We start from the raw sequence: 20933 nt of genomic DNA, 5'->3' as shown, positions 1-20933 counted from the left end.
TCATAAAGTTGAGATGTTTTTACTTTTGGAAAACATCAGAGGGCTTCAAAGTTCAGAAGCAATTTTCCAATTTTTCACAAAATTTTCAAAATCAGAATTTTTCAGGGGCCAGTTCAGGTTTGAAGTGGATTTGAAGGGCCTTCATATTAGAAATACCCCATAAATTACACCATTATAAAAACTGCACCCCTCAAAGTATTCAAAATGACATTCAGTAAGTTTGTTAACCCTTTAGGTGTTTCACAGGAATAGCAGCATAGTGAAGGAGAATATTCAAAATATTCATTTTTTACACTCGCATGTTCTTGTAGACCCAGTTTTTGACATTTTACAAGGGGTAAAAGGAGAAAAAGCCCCCCAAAATTTGTAACCCAATTGCTCTCGAGTATGGAAATACCTCATATGTGTATGTCAAGTGTTCGGCGGGCGCAGTAGAGGGCTCAGAAGGGAAGGAGCGACAATGGGATTTTGGAGAGTGAATTTTGCTGAAATGGTTTTTGGGGGCATGTCCCATTTAGGAAGCCCCTATGGTGCCAGAACAGCAAAAACAAAACACATGGCATACTATTTTGGAAACTACACCCCTCAAGGCACGTAACAAGGGGTCCGGTGAGCCTTAACACCCCACAGGTGTTTGACGACTTTTCGTTAAATTCGGATGTGTAAATGAAAAATTTTTTTTTTCACTAAAGTGCAGTTTTTTTCCCAAATTTACCATTTGTACAAAGGGTAATGGGAGAAAAATCCCCCCAAAATTTGTAACACATTTTCTCCCGAGTACGGAGATACCCAATATGTGGCCCTAAACTGTTGCCTTGAAATACGACAGGGCTCTGAAGTGAGAGAGCGCCATGCGCATTTGAGGCCTGAATAAGGAATTTGCAGTAGGGGTGGACCCGGTTACAAGGATGGGGCTTGTCTCCACCAAAACCCTACAGCAGTGTTTACCAAACAGGGTGCCTCCAGCTGTTGCAAGACTCCCAGCCTGTCAGGACAGTCAATGGCTGTCCGGCAACACTGGGAGTTGTGGTTTTGCAACAGCTGGAGGCGCTGTTTAGGAAACACTGCCGTATGAGACGTTTTTCCTTTTTTTTTGGGGGGGGGGGGGGGTGACGTGTAAGGGGGTGTATGTGTAGTGTTTTACTTTTTATTATTTGTTAGTGTAGTGTTTTTAGGGTACATTCATTTCCTTGAAGGAAACCCACTGTAAACCCGCCCGTGTAAATGTACCCTGTACATTTACATGGGGGGGGGGGGGGGGGGGCGCCAAACCTTCAGCTGTGGCAAAATGACAACTCCCAGAATGCACTGACAGACCGTACATGCTGGGAGTTGTAGTTTTACAACAGCTGTAGGCACACTGGTGGGGAACCACTGAGTTAGAAAACAGACTCTAGCTCAGTGATTCCAACTCATGTGCCTCCAGCTGTTGCAAGACTACAACTCCCAGCATGTATGGTCTGTCAGTGCATTCTGGGAGTTGTAGTTTTTCAACAGATGGAGGCACATGGGTTGGAATCACTGAGTTGGGAAACAGACTCTAGCTCAGTGTTTCCCAAGCAGTGTGCCTACAGCTGTTGCAAAACTACAATTCCCAGCATGGCCAGACAGTCAGGGATGCTGGGCGTGTAGTTCTGCAATATCTGTCCCTTCAGATGTTGCAGAACTACAACTCCCAGCATGCCTGGACAGTCTGGGCATGCTAGGAGTTGTAGTTATGCAACAACTGGGGAAGAACAGTTTGGAGACCGCTAAGTAGTGGCCTCCAAACTGTAGCCCTCCAGATGTTGCAAAACTACAACTCCAAGCATGCCCAGACTGTCCAGGCATGCTGGGAGTTGTAGTTCTGCAACATCTGAAGGGACAGATATTGCAGAACTACACGCCCAGCATCCCTGACTGTCTGGGCATGCTGGGAGTTGTAGTTTTGCAACATCTGGAAGGCTACAGTTTGGAGACCACCATATAGTGTTCTCCAAACTGTGCCACTTCAGATGTTGCAAAACTACAACTCTCAGCATGCCCAGACAGTCAGTGCATGCTGAAAGTTGTAGTTTTGCAACGTCTGGAGGACCATAGTTTAGAGACCACTACACAATGGTCTCCAAACTGTGACCCTCCAGATGTTGCAAAACTACAACTCCCAGCATGCCCAGACAGCCTTTGGCTGTGTGGGCATGCTGGGAGTTGTAGTTTTGCAGCTTTTAGAAGGTCACAGTAAAGATCATTTATCGCGATCTTCACTGCAGCCTTCTCAGCCACACTTTCCGGCCGCTGCTCTTCCTGCTGCAGCCGCTGCTCCGTGGATGCCGCTGATGCCGCCTCCGAAGGTCCAGGTAAGCCGGGCCATGCTCCCCCCTCTCCGCCCGTGTTCCCCCCGCTCTGTACCGACTTCCGATCGGTGGCCAGAGCGGGGGAAATGAACTCTAACCCCCCGCCCCCCTCCTGCCAATGGCAGGGGATTGGAGGGGGTTGCAACACTGCCACCTCGCTCCTATCCTTTAGGCTGGTCGGAGCTGTCTCTGACAGCTCCGATCAGTCTTATTTTCCGGGAGATTGGGTCACCAGTGACCCGATTTGCCCGGATCGCGGCAAATCACAGGTCTGTATTGACCTGCGATTTGCTGCGATCGCCGATATGGGGGGGTCTCAGGACCATCCTAGGCATAGCCACGGGATGCCTGCTGATAGATATCAGTAGTCATCCCGGTCCGATCACTGCCGCTCGCCGTCCTTAAGTGACGGGACGCGAGAGCATATGCATACGCCCTTCATCCCCAACGAGTTAAAGGGGTACTATTAACATTTGACTGCTAAGCGGTCACTAAGACCCTATATTTCCCACCCAATATAAAACTTAACGTTTATTGAGCCAAGATTAAAATAACCTCACACATATTGATCCATAATCCATTGATTGGCATGACACTGCATGCTATCTTAATTGAATTGAAAAGATAGATTGTGGCTGCAGTCCACAATCTATAGTGTGAGACAATTAAAAATCTAACACATTGCCCGCCCGCCCGACGTTTTGCCACAGGCTGTGGCTTTATCAAGGGCTAAGAGGCTAAGGGCGTGTCGGCTGCCGCTTCGTCTGGTGGTCAACACGCGCTATCTGGCCAGCGAGCCAGGGCCCCGTACAGGAGATCGCGGGGGCCCCCAGCGGTCGGACCCCCCGCAATCTGAAACCTTTCCCCTATCCTTGGGTTTTTCAGCACTGGACTACTCCTTTAATGGCCTCCAAAATGAAGTTCCTCTGATGTATGGGCATCAAGGGATCTTCCACTAAAAAAGATGACACAGCTTCCACTCCTCTGTCATGTGGTATATTACTATATAATGAAGAAACATCTAGTGTTGCCCACATATAGTCCTCTTCCCGTATGATATCTCTCAATAGGGTTAATAAATGCCCTTTATCTCTGAGGTTTGCTGGTAAAGACACCGCACATTTCTGTAACTGATGGTCTATATATTCAGATAAACATCAGGCAACTATCGGACAACAAGGGGATTTTTTTTTTGGTCTTTATGTACCTTAGGTAGAAGATAAAAATAAGGTACATTTGGGTTGGGGTTAAATATATATCATGTTTTTCCCTCTTAAAGGGGTACTACGCACCTAGACATCTTATCCCCTCTCCAGAGGACCCCCGTGATCTCGGTTGCAGCACCCTGTTGTCAGCAAACTTGCTCTGTGCGTAATGACGGGTGATACAGGGGCCAGAACATCGGCATAGCCATTGACTCTCCTGGCATGCTGGGAGTTTTGCAACAGCTGGAGACACCCAATTTGGGAAGCACTGCCGTAGGGTAATTTGTTGGTGGATGCAAATCCCTAATTTAGGCCTCAAATGCACATGGTGCTCTTTCACTTTGGAGCCCTCTCATATTTCAAGGGAACAGTTATGGGTTACAATTTTTTTTTCTCTTCTTTTACCCCTTAAGAAAAGGTAAATTTGGGGTCTACACCAGCATGTTAGTGTAAACAAATTTAATATTTTACACTAACATGCTGGTGTTGCCCCATACTTTTAATTTTCACAAGAGGTAAAAGGAAAAAAAAATTGTATATTTTGACGCAAAGTGCTCTGCAGGCGCATAACATGGCTCAGAAGGGAGAGTGTACCATATACATTTAAGGCCGAAAGTCACAGCAGTTCTGACATAAACATAAAAAAAACACCCACATGTGACCCTATTTTGAAAACTACATCCCTCACGTAAAGTAACAAGGGGTATAGTGAGCCTTAACATCCCACAAGTGTTTGACAAATTGGAGGTGAAAATAAAAAAAATTAAACATTTTTTTACTAAGATGCTGGTGTTACCCCAATTTTATCATTTTCCCAAGGGGTAATAGGAGAAAAAGCCCCACAAAATTTGTAACCCCAATTCTTCTGAGTCAGAAAATACCCCACATGTGTATGTAAAGTGCTCTGCGGGTGAACTACAGGGCTCAGAAGAGAAGGAGCGCCATTGGGTTTTTGGAGAGAGAATCTGGCTGAAATTGAAGGCCATGTGCGTTTAGGCCTCCATGGTGCCGGAACAGTGACCCCCCCCCCCTACATCTGACCCCATTTTGGAAACTACACCCCTAATAAGAGGTGCAGTGAGCATTTACACCTCACAGGTGTCTGATAGATTTTTTCATTTGTACAGCCCACTGTTCCAAAGATCTGTCAAGTGCCAGTGGGGTTTAACCCCTTAAGGAACCAGCCCATTTTCACCTTAAGGACCCAGCCATTTTTTGCACATCTGACCACTGTAACTTTAAGGCTAGGTTCACACTACGGAATCTCTGGGCAGAATTTCTGCTGGAGATTTAGCCGGCAGCACTAAGACCGCACAGACTGCATTGCCGTCACCATAGATGGCAATGCATTTCTGGGTGGATCTTTAGGGAGATCTGCTCAGAAATGCATTGGCATCTATGGGGACGACAATGCAGTCTGCGGGGTCCTAGTGCTGCACGTAACAAGGGGTCCAGTTAGCCTTAACACTAGAGATGAGCGAATCGAAGTTGACAAACCCGAATTCGTTACGAATTTTATGAAAAATTCGATTCGCAACGAATACGAATATCGCCGCAATTCTATCGCACAAATCGCTTCATTAAACTCCACTTTACAGCGTTCCAGGCTATTGGAGACCTAAGATGGCGGATCCACATGTGAGTACATGGGGCAGGGGATTATGGGAGGGCGGGAATGAAGGTAGGCGGGCTGACCCTGAACCACATGTGAGATGCAGCCTATCAGTGTTCACTGACCCCTGTGATGTCACAGCCCCTATATAATCGGCGGCCATCTTGCCTCTCTTCATTTCATCTATGCACTCAGATGGAGAGGACGGGACTGTGTGTGTGTGTGAATAGCTCATACCACAGCGTTACACTGCAACTGCTAGTCACATCAGCATTAGGGAAAGGCAGGAGTGCAGAGTGCTGTGCTGTTACTCTGAGAAGGATCATTGATTGCTAAACCTCCTATTCACGTTATAGAGCATTGCAGCAGAGAGGGGCAGATAGCTGTCAGCTGCCTCATACACATCTCCAAGCTGCCTGAACTTTATCATCCATCTTATCTCCTCATTTTTCAGCTCTATTGATTTTTTTTTTCTCCACAAATCTTCTGCTGCTCAGAATTGTGTGACAGAGTACAATTTAGGGTTTAATCCCTGGATTATTTTTTTTGTGGTGCTGCCCTGTTGGGTCCTGCTGCTGTTCAGAAATAAGTCATATTAGTGTGGACTTTGGTGCCTTTTTACCATTTTTCACCTGTTACTCTGTCTCTGTGCTAAATTCAGTGTTATACCACACGTTATATACCTGCCGGTGTATTAAAGACATTTTTTTCCCCCTGAGTACAAATACGCTTAACAGTGGCCTTATCATTGCAAAGGGCCTAAATACAAGCAAATAGTGTACCATATACCACCTTTTTTTCTGTCTCTGTGCTAAATTCAGTGTTATACCCCACGTTATATACCTGCCGGTGTATTAAAGAAAAAAAACGTTTTTCCTGAGTACAAATACGCTTTTTCAGTGGCCTTATCATTGCAAAGGGCCTACATACAAGCAAATAGCGTACCATATACCACCTTTTTTTCTGTCTCTGTGCTAAATTAAGTGTTATACCACACGTTATATACCTGCCGGTGTATTAAAGAAAAAAAAAGTTTTTCCTGCGTACAAATACACTTAACAGTGCGCTCATCATTGCAAAGGGCCTACATACAACCAAGTAGTGTACTATTTAGTACCTGTATTTCTGTCTCGGTGCTAAATTCAGTGCTATACATTAGTATACACTGGCTGGTGTATACAACAAAAAAAGAGTTTTTTTCTGCGTATAAATACGCTTAACAGTGCGCTCATCAGTGCAAAGGGCATACATACAACAAATTAGTGTACTATTTAGTAACTGTTATTCTGTCTAGGGCCTATATACTTTGAAAGGACAGCCGTAAGTAATTGCCTGCTGCTGTTCTATACCCTCATAAACACACTAAGTATGTCAGGCAGGGAAGTGCCAGGACGTGCACAGAGAAGGGGCAGAGGCCTACATACGTCAGGCAGAGTTGGCAGCAGACTTGGGGCGAGCGGCAGCAGGAGTCGCAGCAATAGGCCTGAGCTCCCGTTAACACTCAGCGGTCGTGTCGTCGACCCATCTCTCCTCGTCAATTGGTTTCCACACTCATCCCCATCATCACAAGCGACATCTGACAACCCCAGTCAAGAGTCGGTGGGTTTCTCAGACACAACCCTCAGTTGGCATGGCCCAGGAGCAGTCCCCTTAATCCCATTGCCTTTGTCCTATGCTGTTCCCTCTCCCAAAGAAGTATCTCATGCTTTGGGTTCAGCTCCACTATTTAGCGAGGACGATGTAATAGAGGACAGTCAGCATCTAATGGGTAGCCAAGAATGTGAGTAGACATGCGTCGCTTGCTCCGCAAGGCGGCAAAGTAGTGATGCGGAGAAGTGATGTGGGAGGCGGTGTTTCAATTGTTCAGGGTCCTGAGGCAGACACTGTTGTGGAACACGAGGAGGACATCAGTGACGTGCACACATCTTTTGATGATGATGATGAAGCCGATCGCAATTGTGAGCCGGGTGCAGAAGCCGGGCTTCATCATCATCAGGAGAAGAGATTTGCTCTTTGTCTATGAGGCAGCAAGGCGGTAGAACGGTTGGCAATCAGCGTGGTGGTGGCAGTAGTGGATATTCAGGAGCCAAACGTGCCAGGGGGAGACCACCTGCTTCGCGGCAAGCTACCATTCAGGGAGGTAGTGGAACAGGGGTTCCTGGAGACGGCGCCAATAGCAGTGAAATAGTGCGAACTGCGGATGGGAAAATCAGCTACTTTGCAGTGTGGTTGTTCTTCATAAAGAATCCGGAGGACCATAGCGTAGTCACATGCAAAATCTGTGGGCAGAAAGTGAAGTGTGGCCAGGGTCCCAATCTCGGCACCACGGCCCTGCATCAACACATAATTCGCCACCATAAAGCGGCCTGGGATAACCATAAGCGGCCTGGATCCAGCCTGCCGCATCACCTAGTGGCCATCCGCTCCCTCCGTCATCCAGCCAAGGCTCCACCACCTCAGCCGAAGGGAGCATTGTGTCAAACCCTCCTTCTTGCACTCCTGCTTCCTCCGCTCGTAGTCAGCCATTCCTCCAACAATCGATCGGCGAAGCCATGTCCAAGAGACAACAGTATGCGCCCACTCATCCAACGGCGCAGAAGTTGAATGTGCTCCTGAAGTTGCTGGTGTTGCAGTCCCTCCCTTTCCAACTGGTGGACTCTGCAGCTTTCAGGGAATTGATGGCTTGTGCCGAGCCGAGGTGGAGAGTCCCAAGCCATAATTTCTTTGCGAAGAAGGCAGTACCAGCCCTGCATAAGTTTGTACAAGAGAAGGTGGGCCAGTTCTTGAGCCTTTCGGTGTGTTCAAAAGTGCATGGCAGCGCCGACGTGTGGAGCTGTAACTACGGACAGGGACAATACATGTCTTTTACGGCCCACTGGGTAAATGTTGTTCCTGCACAGCCACAACAGCAACTTGGACAGGTCACACCGCTTCCTCCTCCACTCTCTGGCTCCCAGGCAGTTGGTCCTTTTACAGTGTGCACCTCCTCCACCTCCTCCCCGTGTCCTCGGCCTCCACTGCACGTCCAAATCTCGGTGGCCCTTCATCATACCACGTGTGTAGGGCACAGCGGTGTCAAGCCGTCCTTCACATGGTTTGCCTTGGTGAATGGAGTCACACAGGGGAGAAACTGCTAAAGTTCATTAGGGAAGAAATCCGAGTATGGCTTACTCCACGAAATCTGGAAATGGGAACCATGGTGACCGACAATGGGAAGAACATTGTGGCCGCGCTGCGACAAGGAAGTGTGAACCATTCGCCCTGCATGGCACACGTGTTGAATTTGGTTGTCAAGAAGTTCATCGAGTCTTCACCCCATTTGCAAGACGTCCTGACAATGGCAAGGAAACTGTGCATGCACTTCAGCCACTCGTACACCGCCAAGCACACTTTGCTTGAGCTGCAGCGTCAGAACGGTATCCCACAGCATAGTCTTATTTGTGACGTTGCCACACTTTGGAATTCCACCCTCCATATGTTGGACAGACTATACGAACAAAGAAAAGCCATCACAGATTTTTTGATGATACAAGCAGATAGGAGTACTCCCCTGTGTAACTTCAATGTGAACGAGTGGCAGCTCATACGTGACACCTGCCGTTTGCTGAGGCCTTTTGAGGAAGCCACATTTTTGTTAGTCGCTCGAATTACGCCATGAATGACGTAATTCCACTCCTACATTTACTCCAAAAAATTATTGAAAACATGGCTGGTCACGGCAATGGAGACGTTGCACCTACATCAGAAGGCTACATGAGTCCTGTGGGGGATGAACTGGAGGAGGATGATGAGGGGCAGAGCGGAGCACAGTTTACGGTGGATGAGATGGCCAGTGTTTCTGGTCATTGGACAGGAGAGGAGGAGCAGGAGCAGCCAGAGGAGCTGGAGGGTTATTACGAGGGAGGCGAGACAGAGGACCCAGACACACCGTGGCAGTATGCAGTGGAGATGGAGGCAGGTAGTCACAGTGAGTCACTGTCACAAATGGCACGATGCATGCTGAGTTGCTTGCGTAGTGACCCCCGAATTGTCACAATTCGTCAGCGCGATGACGTCCACATGGTCCATCCACTCGCAGGTCTGACTCGGGGGGCCCTCTGCGCTCACCTTCCACTGGCACGGTTGCTGGGGAGGGGAGGGGTGGCAGGAGCAGTACCGGCTCAATCAGCAGCAGCCTGAGTCTACAGTCGCTGATGAGTAGCTTCCTTCAGCCACATAGTGAAGCTACTCATCAGCAGCAGGTGGACATGGAGCAGGACCTAAACCAGCAGGTGGTGGCTTACTTCGACATGACCCTGCCAACAACCGTTGAAGATCCGCTGGGCTCATTCTGTGTCTTTCAGGAACTACTTGCCTCCCTGGTGCCTCTGGCCTTGGGCCTTACGCAAATTTTCGCATATGCGCAAATTCGGACGCCAGTCTCACACAGTAGTATTAGAGCCTTCTTTACACCACACAAGCTGGAAGCAGAGAGGGATGATCACTGTGATGTGTACTGTGAATTAAAAAAAAAATAAAAAAAAAAGATTATTCGTAATTGCGAATATATAGTGCTATATTTGCGAATATTCACAAATTCACGAATATGCGATATTCGCGAATAAAATTCGCATTGCAAAAATTTGCGAGCAACACTAGATCCGAGGACCTCACTAACCAACTCACTACAATCGCTTATAGCGACGGGCGGTGTGTACAAAGGGCAGGGACTTAATAAACACCAGCTTATGACCCTCACTTACTGTTAATTCCTCGTTTTAAGATTAAATAATTGCAATCACAGATCCCTATCACGAACTGGTTTCAGCGTGCAACACGCACCTGTCCTTAAAAGATAGAGAGACGCTAATCCGTTCAGTGGAGCGCTAGTGCGGCCCAGGACATCTGAGGCCATAACACACCTGTTATTGCTCGATCTCGCAATTGATCGGGCAAGGTAAGGGGTTATTAAAGCCTCTTGGGTACTGCTGAGACCTACTCCTGACTGCTCCTGGTGCAATGTATGGGGTAATTAAACACTCTTGGGTAGTGTTATTGTTAAATTTACTGGTAATTTTATCAGTAATAAAATTGCATTTTGCAGAATGATAACCGTTACACAACGGAACGTTTGTTGCGTGTGATTTTTTAATGAAAAAAAAATAGATGGAGAGGGATTAACTCTGCTTAATCATTTTTGGCGAATAGAATCCTTTAGCCATCTGATTTTTTGGAGACAGATGCACTTACACACATGTAATAATTTTTTTAACCAAATTTCAAACATTGTGTGCAGTGGCGTTGCTAGGGTTGGTGTCACCCGGTGCGGTAGAAAATGGTGTCACCCCCATACCTCCCCCCTCCCCCCTCCCCCCAGTAAGTTTTTAGCCTGTTGTGACAGACACCACTGTTGTAGCGCATTGTGAGAAATTCCAGTATAATAATCAGATATACCAGTTGCCACAGAATGGGAAAGTGTTAAAGAAGTTTTCACCATTTAAATATACAGCTCCCAGAATTACTTAAAGGGGTACTCCACTGGAAAACATTTACTTTTATATCAACTGGTGCCAGAAAGTTAAACAGATTTTTAAATTACTTCTATTTAAAATCTTAATACTTACAGTACTTATAAGCTGGTGTATGCTCCACAGGAAGTTGTGTAGTTCTTTCCAATCTGACCACAGTGCTATTTGCTGACACCTCTGTCCATGTCAGGAACTGTCCAGAGCAGGATAGGTTTGCTATGGGGATTTGCTCCTACTATGGACAGTCCTTGACATGGACAGAGGTGTCAGCACAGAGCACTGTGGTCAGACAGAAAAGAAATTAAAAAAGAAAATAACTTCCTGTGAATCGCTTATACAGCAGCTAATAAGTACTGGAAGGATTAAGATTTTTAAATAGAAGTTATTTACAAATCTGTTTAACTTTGTAGCACCAGTTGATTAAAAAAAATGTTTTCCAGTAGAGTACCCCTTTGAGCAGTGGTGAGGTTATGCTGGGAGTTGTAGTTTCACTGACCATAACTGTAGAACTGACAAGCGACTACAGCTCTGATAGGACATAGAGAGGAGAATGTACAATGACATCAGTGACTACAGGTGACGTCTTCTCTATAGTGAGGAGGATACACAATGATATCAGTGACTACAGGTGACGTCTTCTCTATAGTGAGGAGAATACACAATGATATCAGTGACTACAGGTGACGTCTTCTCTATAGTGAGGAGAATACACAATGATATCAGTGACTACAGGTGACGTCTTCTCTATAGTGAGGAGAATACACAATGATATCAGTGACTACAGGTGACGTCTTCTCTATAGTCAGGACAATACACAATGATATCAGTGATTACAGGTGACGTCTTCTCTATAGTGAGGAGAATACACAATGATATCAGTGATTACAGGTGACGTCTTCTCTATAGAGAGGAGAATGTACAATGACATCAGTGACTACAGGTGACGTCTTCTCTATAGTGAGGAGGATACACAATGATATCAGTGATTACAGGTGACGTCTTCTCTATAGTGAGGAGAATGTACAATGATATCAGTGACTACAGTTGACGTCTTCTCTATAGTGAGGAGAATGTACAATGATATCAGTGACTACAGGTGACGTCTTCTCTATAGTGAGGAGAATGTACAATGATATCAGTGACTACAGGTGACGTCTTCTCTATAGTGAGGAGAATGTACAATGATATCAGTGACTACAGGTGACGTCTTCTCTATAGTGAGGAGAATACACATTGATATCAGTGACTACAGGTGACGTCTTCTCTATAGTGAGGAGAATACACAATGAGATCAGTGACTACAGGTGACGTCTTCTCTATAGTGAGGAGAATACACATTGATATCAGTGACTACAGGTGACGTCTTCTCTATAGTGAGGAGAATACACATTGATATCAGTGACTACAGGTGACGTCTTCTCTATAGTGAGGAGAATACACATTGATATCAGTGACTACAGGTGACGTCTTCTCTATAGTGAGGAGAATACACAATGATATCAGTGATTACAGGTGACGTCTTCTCTATAGTGAGGAGAATACACAATGGTATCAGTGATTACAGGTGACGTCTTCTCTATAGTGAGGAGAATGTACAATGATATCAGTGACTACAGGTGACGTCTTCTCTATAGTGAGGAGAATGTACAATGATATCAGTGACTACAGGTGACGTCTTCTCTATAGTGAGGAGAATGTACAATGATATCAGTGATTACAGGTGACGTCTTCTCTATAGTGAGGAGAATACACAATGATATCAGTGATTACAGGTGACGTCTTCTCTATAGTGAGGAGAATACACAATGATATCAGTGATTACAGGTGACGTCTTCTCTATAGTGAGGAGAATGTACAATGATATCAGTGATTACAGGTGACATCTTCTCTATAGTGAGGAGAATACACAATGATATCAGTGACTACAGGTGACGTCTTCTCTATAGTGAGGAGAATGTACAATGATATCAGTGACTACAGGTGACGTCTTCTCTATAGTGAGGAGAATACACAATGATATCAGTGACTACAGGTGACGTCTTCTCTATAGTCTTCACTTATCTAATTCAGAAGGTACATACCGCCTGGTCCAGCTAAATCTTCTCTCTGCAGAATGTGACGCCCAGACGTCTCCTCACTATGTCAGCGCATTCTCATCCTCTATATGAAAACCATTATTATTATAAACCTGCCAGACACTATATCCTCTAAATATAATACTACTATACTCTTTGATTATAAACCTTCCATACACCGTACCCACTGAATATAATACTACCACACACTGTACATTCTGAATATAATACCATCACATACTGTACCCTCTGAATATAATACTATCACATACTGTACCCTCTGAATATAATACTATCACATACTGTACCCTCTGAATATAATACCAACACATACTGTACACTCTGAATATATTACTACCACCCACTGCGCCCTCTGAATATAATACTTAGAGATGAGCAAACTACAGTAAATTCAACTCGTCACAAACTTCTCAGCTCGGCAGTAGATGGCTTTTCCTGCATAAATTAGTTCAGCTTTCAGGTGCTCCCGTGGGCTGGAAAAGGTGGATATTGTCCTAGGAGAATCTTTCCTATGAATGTATCCACCTTTTCCAGCCCACCGGAGCACCTGAAGGCTGAACTAATTTACGCAGGATAAGTCATCAACTGCTGAGCCGACAAGTTGGTGACGAATCGAATTTACTGTAAGTTCGCTCATCTCTAATAATACTACCACAAACTGCGCCCTCTGAATATAATACTACCACCCACTGTGCCCTCTGAATATAACACTACCACAAACTGCGCCCTCTGAATATAACGTTGCCATACAGTGCACCCTCTGAATATAATACCACAACCGCAGTAACACCCCTCAACATCCGTTAGCAGATGCTATTACCACGGGAGGGGGGTATTGGTGGTGTTGCTAGTGGATGATCGGGGTGCTACTACTGGGGGGGGGGTGTTGCTGAAGGATGATGAGGGTGCTACTGGCCATCCCACCTGGCAGTATCACCCCCATCATCCATCGGCAGGATCATCCTCCTGGCAGGAGCACCGCCATCATCCACCATCAGGATCTGCTGATGGAGGTGCTGCTGGGGGGGGGGGGTAGTGGCTGGCGGATGATGAGGGTGCTACTGCCAGGGGGGGGGGGAGCATTAGGTAGGCAGCAGTTCCCCCACATTAGGTAGGTAGCAGTTTCCCCACATTAGGTAGCATCTTTTCCCCACATTAGGTAGCATCTTTTCCCCACATTAGGCAGCATAGATTCCCCACATTTGGTACCAGTTTCCCCACATTAGGTAGGTACCAGTTACCCCACATTAGGTAGCAATTTCCCCATATTAGGTAGCACAGATTCCCCACATTAGGTAGCAGTTTCCCCACATTCGGTAGCACAGATTCCCCACATTAGCTAGCATAGACTCCCCACATTACGTAGCATAAACTCCGCACATTAGGTATCATAGACTCCGCACATTAGGTAGCATATACTCCGCACATTAGGTAGCATAGACTCCCCACATTAGGTAGCATAGACTCCCCACATTAGGTAGCATAGACTCCCCACATTAGGCCGCAGGTTCCCTTGCAGGTTCCCCACAATGCGTCAGTCTCCCCACACACACACACACACACACACACACACACGCACACACACACAAAAAAAAAACACATACAACACAGAGAGACACACACACAAACACACACAGTCAGAGAGACACACACTCACAGACAGACACACAGAGTCACACACACACAGTCACACACAGAGTCACACACACACACACAGTCACACACAGAGTCACACACACACACAGAGTCACACAAACACACAGTCACACACAGAGTCACACAAATGCACAGAGTCACACACACACTCAGAGAGTCACACAAACACACAGTCACACACAGTCACACACACACACAGAGTCACACACACACTCAGAGAGTCACACAAACACACACAGTCACACACAGTCACACACACACACAGAGTCACACACACAAACATAGATAGAGACAGACACACACACTCACCCATCCAGCGCAGCGATCCTTCTCACCGGGCGCAATGCGAGTGACGTAACTGACGTCCCCCTGCGCGGCCATGCGGTGTGACGTCAGGCCGGCGCAGACGTGGGAGCGGAGGCCGGGCACAGTACTGGTGAAGGTGAGAGGGGGGGGGGCGTGATGACGGAAGGGCGCACTGAAAGGGGGGGGGGGTCGCTAACGGACGGGCGCACCGCACACACAGCACAGGGGGGGTGTGCTGACGGATGGGAGGCTGGTCGGGCACATAGGGGGGTGTCAGTGTAGCTGGGGAGGGGGTGTGGGTGCTGTGGAGCGTCTTGGTGTCACCCCATTAGGTTGGTGTCACCCGGTGCGGGCCGCACCCCCCGCACCCGGGTCGCAACGCCACTGAGTACACAGTGCAGGGCTCACATTACTTCCCCAGCTTTACGTACTGCCTGTCTCCCAGCTTTTCTAGTCTCCTGAAGGGAATATATGTCTGGTGAAGCAGCCATATTGGAGACATGAAGTACCAGATGTCACACTAGTATTCTGCCATTAAGGAGTTTATAAAGCTGGGGAAATACTAGGGGGACATCTGTTACGATGACGGCCGCCATCAGAGCCGCATGCGAGGTGCGAAAAGTGCACTGTAAGACAGTAAAGGAGACCAAGCTTATGAAAGGTCCCTGAGGATATTGAGCGATTGAAACGCGTTGGACCCCTTATGGATACGATATGATATGAAGGAGCCGTCAGTCGTCACATACCAGCATGCAGATGTCCTGGCGTGAATCCAGCATCTATGGATACAGCTAAGTGTATTTGCCAGCATATCAGTATGTCTGCATAACTAACTGGGGACATTGGAAACCACCTAGTGTGGGAATAGTCTAAATGCACTCCTAACTATCCATCTGGAGATTAAGCCATTTAATATACTGCAACCTATATTCATCTACCTAGTATGCTATCACACCTAAATATACTCACAGCACTATCTCCGAAGCTACTGATGGACGGCAACATATGCCTCAGTGTGCAGTCTGTGAGTGAATATACCGCATAGTGTGAATGTACATCTAAGATATCTATGGACTGAATACTGGCATACTAGGAGACCAGGCTTCTGTGCTGCAAATTGCCTATGCTTATGTGGACATAGCCCTATGTTGAGAAATCTGCAGACACGCTGAATATAAATCTAAACTGCACAGTGTGAACTGGCTATATTATGCATCTGATGGGGCCATCTAAGAATTTCCACATTACAATACCGTGCATATATACTACTTGAATGCTGTGACAATATACATTAACAATTATATGTGGACAATATAAGTCCTATCTGGAGTAATCTGCAGACACGCTGAATATATGCTCAAATCGCACAGTGTGAACCGGTTACTTTATTCATCTGATGGGGCCATCTAAGAATTTCCACATTACAATACCGTGCATATATACTACTTGAATGCTGTGACAATATACATTAACAATTATATGTGGACAATATCAGTCCTATCTGGAGTAATCTGCAGACACGCTGAATATATGCTCAAATCGCACAGTGTGAACCGGTTACTTTATTCATCTGATGGGGACATTTGAGAAATCCCACACTATAATACTGTGCATATATACTACTTGAATGCTGTGACAACATATATACATCAATACTGTATGCTGGTCAAACGTCCGTGACAATAACCATTTTTTCTGCAAGGACAATTTAATACCGTATTGAACCGAATATCTTGGAGTGTATGATCTAGTGGACTGTGATCACCGTGAAATAAGTCCAGCAATACTGATGTGTATTCTATTTGAAGGATAGTTACCTGTTTGGAGGTGCGGCTGCGCTAAGTGTGAACAGCGGACTTGTCATCTATAGTTCGCATACATTGGTGGACTAGACATCCTGATTCATTTATCCTTTGATACAGAGCACTGGAATCCTATTTAGGTCACTATCCTCAATAGCCAGATAATCAGCGGTTCAATATGCAATATAGTTTCTTGCAGCATTGTTTAATAATGGTTATTGTATTGTGAATAATGATTTGTCTGTGTTACCTGCATAGCGGGCTGTCTCTCCTGTGATTTTGGGAGGTGTTAGTGGTTGCGTTACAGTAACTTAGCCTTACGACTGGGGAGATGATGCGCTTTGCTTAGGTATATTTATATGGCAGGATACTGATGGCGGCCTGTTAATATTATTACAATTTCTATTTTTCTACTTTTTGATACTACCTTTGTGCATTTTTAGATGTGCATATTAAAAGCTATGTTTTAGAGGTTCCCTTCTAGTCTATTCAGTTTTTTTGTAATATTGGGAGACCTAATCTTAATATTCTTATCTCAGTGGGACATCTGTTACTTCACTGCATATCTCCTCTCCAATATAACTGCTTCACCAGACTGATATTTCCTTTAGGAGACTGGGAAAGCTGGGTGACAGACAGTACATAAAGCACTGAGGAAGTGTGAGCCCTGCACTGTGCATTACCTGTCACCAAGCTTTCCCAGTCTCCTGAAGAGAGTACTCATATAGTGCCGCACAATGTGGGTACACACATATATACACATTACAAATATACATTGATAATACTAACAGACATATACACAATTAGACACAGCACATATACACACATACCATATACACACAGACAGAAGCACACTTACTTTTTAGGTAGGATTCAACAGCTCCAGGGGGTCCACAGTTTCTGTAGCCACCAGATTCACTTCTGCTCCAAGCTATAGCACTGTGCAGCCTGCAGCCTTCCCCTCCTCCTATTCCCCGACTGCCGAGCTGTGTACAGCAGGAGGCTGGGGAACTTAGTCCAGGCAAAGTCCAGGTAGGGGAACGGGGCCCCATGATTTTAGCTCCGTGAAAAGAACCTACTGCATTGCAAGGGGCTTGTTCTTTTTACTAACATGCAGTGTGGGAGGAGAGTGACAGAGCCGGCAGCAGTCGGGCCCCCAGTACACAGTGCTCCTGGTCCGGGCCCCTGACGACAGTACTGCCCTGATGGCAGCCCTGCCCCTGACTAATATGATCCCTGTGAATTATTCCACTCTAGGCGCCCAAATATCTAGGGATATATCTAATTATTCAAGGTTTCCTACATCATGGGTGGGTCGGATTGCTACTATCCAAATTCTTTATTATTTCTGGACCTGCCGGTTCAGGTCCCCAAATACAGAATTCGATTTCTTCAACAACATCTTAAGTAATTTATTTGGCTTTCCAGTATCTACCGTATATACTCGAGTATAAGCCGAGTATTTCAGCTATCGGCTGTCCGGGCATGCTGGGAGTTGTAGTTTTGAAACATCTGGAGGTCCGCAGGTTGAAGACCACTGCCGGGCCTTCACCATCATCCAGACCCCCCCCCCCCCCCTTTAGTTTTCTACTCACCTCCCCTCAGTGGGAAGGAAGGGTGATCTGGTACGGGCCATCTATGCGGCAGGGACCGTCCGGTGGGGAGGGTTAGTCGTTCCGGGCTGTCCATCTTCACCGGGAGGCCCTCTTCTCCGCTCTGGGCCAGCCCCGGACTAGTGACGTTGCCATGACTACGACGCACAGGGACGTTCATCGTCAAGGCAACGTCACTAGTCCGGGGCTGGCCCAGAGCGGAGAAGAGGGCCTCCCGGTGAAGATGGACAGCCCGGAACGACTAACCCTCCCCACCGGACGGTCCCTGCAGCATAGATGGCCCGGACCAGATCACCCTTGGACAGCCTGGACAGCCGCGGGCATGCTGGGAGTTGTAGTTTTGAAACAGCTGGAGGTCCGCAGGTTGAAGACCACTGATGAAGGGATTGACAGGCGGTGATGATGATGGGGGTGTTAATGATGGGGGTCTGGATGATGACGGGGGGGGGGGGGGTGATGTATTTCCCATACTAGGCTTAAAGTCGAGTCAATAACTTTTCCTGGGTTTTTGGGGTGAAATTAGGGGCCTCGGCTTATATTCGGGTCGGCTTATACTCGAGTATATATGGTATGTCTCTCTGGAGACAGAGGCGGGTTGAGCTGCCCAGATTTATAATGATATGAAGCCTCGCTGCTGGACCAGGTTAAACCATGGTGGACAAATGACTGCTCTAAACTGTGGGTACATATAGAAACCTCTTTGTACCCTCAGGTTCATTATTTTTAGAACTATGGATCTCGCGTCTATCATATAGTATTCCACCTAACATTTGCCCCACCATGTTAGCAGCTTTTCGTATTTGGTCTCTTCCCTTGATTCAATACTTCTGTTAAGTCTTAGGGACCTGCCCCTTGATATAATTCAGACACAAATTCCTAATAATAATTTTATATATTTATATATTCCGATATATGAGAGGATAGCCGGCTCCGACCAGTTCAACAAATTGCTCAAACATTCTCACTTCCCACTACAGAATGTTATAAATACAGTTACGATATTGGCCCTCATTTACTAAGAAAATCGGGTTGGAAGTCTATGTTGCTTTCTTACCCGACTGCTTTTTTCCCCTGGTATTTATTATTATGTCACATCCTGTTTGTCGCACGTAGGTTTTGTAGGTTTTGGTTTCCAACTCCTCTGAGCTGTCGGGAAAAAATCCACAACAATTCAACAAATTCGGGTTGGAAACCTTAATAAATACGTGGGAAAGCTCAGAAATGTCGGGTAACGCCCCTTTTTCGGGTTTGGGAGAATCCACATCGGGTCCGTCGGGAAAAAATGTCGCATGGTGTCGCAGACTGGCGCACGATGTCTGCGACATGGCGCAGACAAAGATGCGACAAAAAAAACGACAAAAGAGGTCGGGTTTAGAATAGTAAATGAGGGCCAATGAGTCTCATCTCTAAACATGTTCCAGATCCAAGTCATTATATAGTAAAAAAAAAATGTACCCCATGTTTATCTACTAAGGGAGTATGAAAAGCTTCTAATACCTTGTTACCTAATCCTGGACTCCCTGATTGCTGTAAGAAGTGGGAAGAGGATTTAGGGAAGACTTTTAGTGAGGAACAATGGATTCACGTCTTTACACTGAGCTAAAAAATGTCACATAATGTCCCTGATTTATAAGAGTCTTGTGGAGGTTTCTTTGTGGGTTTTAATTCCCTACAATTTTTTTCCACGGTATTTACTAAGATTTCTCTACATTTTGCACTTTTCCCTACATTTTGCTTTTTTTTTACACATGCTCTGATCTGTCCGCTTTTCCTCGGCTCAAATCCACCACATTTCCTGTGGAAATCTTAGTAAATATGTTGGGTTTTTGTGAAAATGTCAGAAACACGACCCTTTTCTGCTCTCAAAAATGTATCCAGAATCGCTGGCGCTGTGATACACGATCGGGCACTTTTCTTCATGTATGGTGGGAATGTGACTTCATTTCTGACTTCTGGCAGAAGATTCATTTGACTTTGAACCACATTATGGGGTTCACCTTTCCCTGGGGCCCAGAGGTGACATTATTACATTTGGGTCTGGGAGAAATCCCTTTTTCGGAAATAACTATCCCAATTCATATACTTGGAAAAGCGAAGAGATACCTGATCTTCAGCATATTATTAATACAGTTCAATGTAACGTTACCATGGAGCGATCCATTACATCTGTTACAGATCATTTAAAACTGTTCACTAGAGATTGGACCAAATGGCTGGAATTTAGGTTTAGGCAAAGTTACAATTTTAACCTATTTCTAAGTTATTGGGGTTTTATTTTTGTTTTTTTTTTCTCTTCTCTCCCCTTCTTTTTCTTTCTTTCTTTTTCTCTCATTTCTTTTTTCTTTGCTCTCGACTCTTCTTTACTTACTAGACAATAGGAGAATTTTCCTTAAACTGGACAAACTCTGAAATATTAAACATTTGATTAACCAGTTTCTCTTCTTTCAGTTAAAGGAGTACTCCGGCGCGCACTTTTTTCCTTTTATCCCGTCCGGGCTGCAAAATAAAAGAAAACGCACTTTCTCTTACCTACCAACGAGCCCCCGGAGCTCCGGTACACTCCGGTACAGGTGTTGGGTCCCCGGGCTGTATTCTTCTTACTTCCTGTTAGCCCGGCACGTCACACGGAGCTTCAGCCTATCACCAGCAGAGGCGGGACATCGCTGCGGCCGGTGATAGGCTGAACCTCCGTGTGACGTGCCGGGCTAACAGGAAGTAAGAAGAATACAGCCCGGGGACCGAACACCTGTACCGGAGTGTACCGGAGCTCCGGGGGCTCGTTGGCAGGTAAGAGAAAGTGCGT

Source organism: Hyla sarda (genome assembly GCF_029499605.1).
Source record: "Hyla sarda isolate aHylSar1 chromosome 1 unlocalized genomic scaffold, aHylSar1.hap1 SUPER_1_unloc_21, whole genome shotgun sequence".
NCBI classification, from domain to species: domain Eukaryota; kingdom Metazoa; phylum Chordata; class Amphibia; order Anura; family Hylidae; genus Hyla; species Hyla sarda.
Note: the sequence above shows the minus strand (reverse complement) of the source record.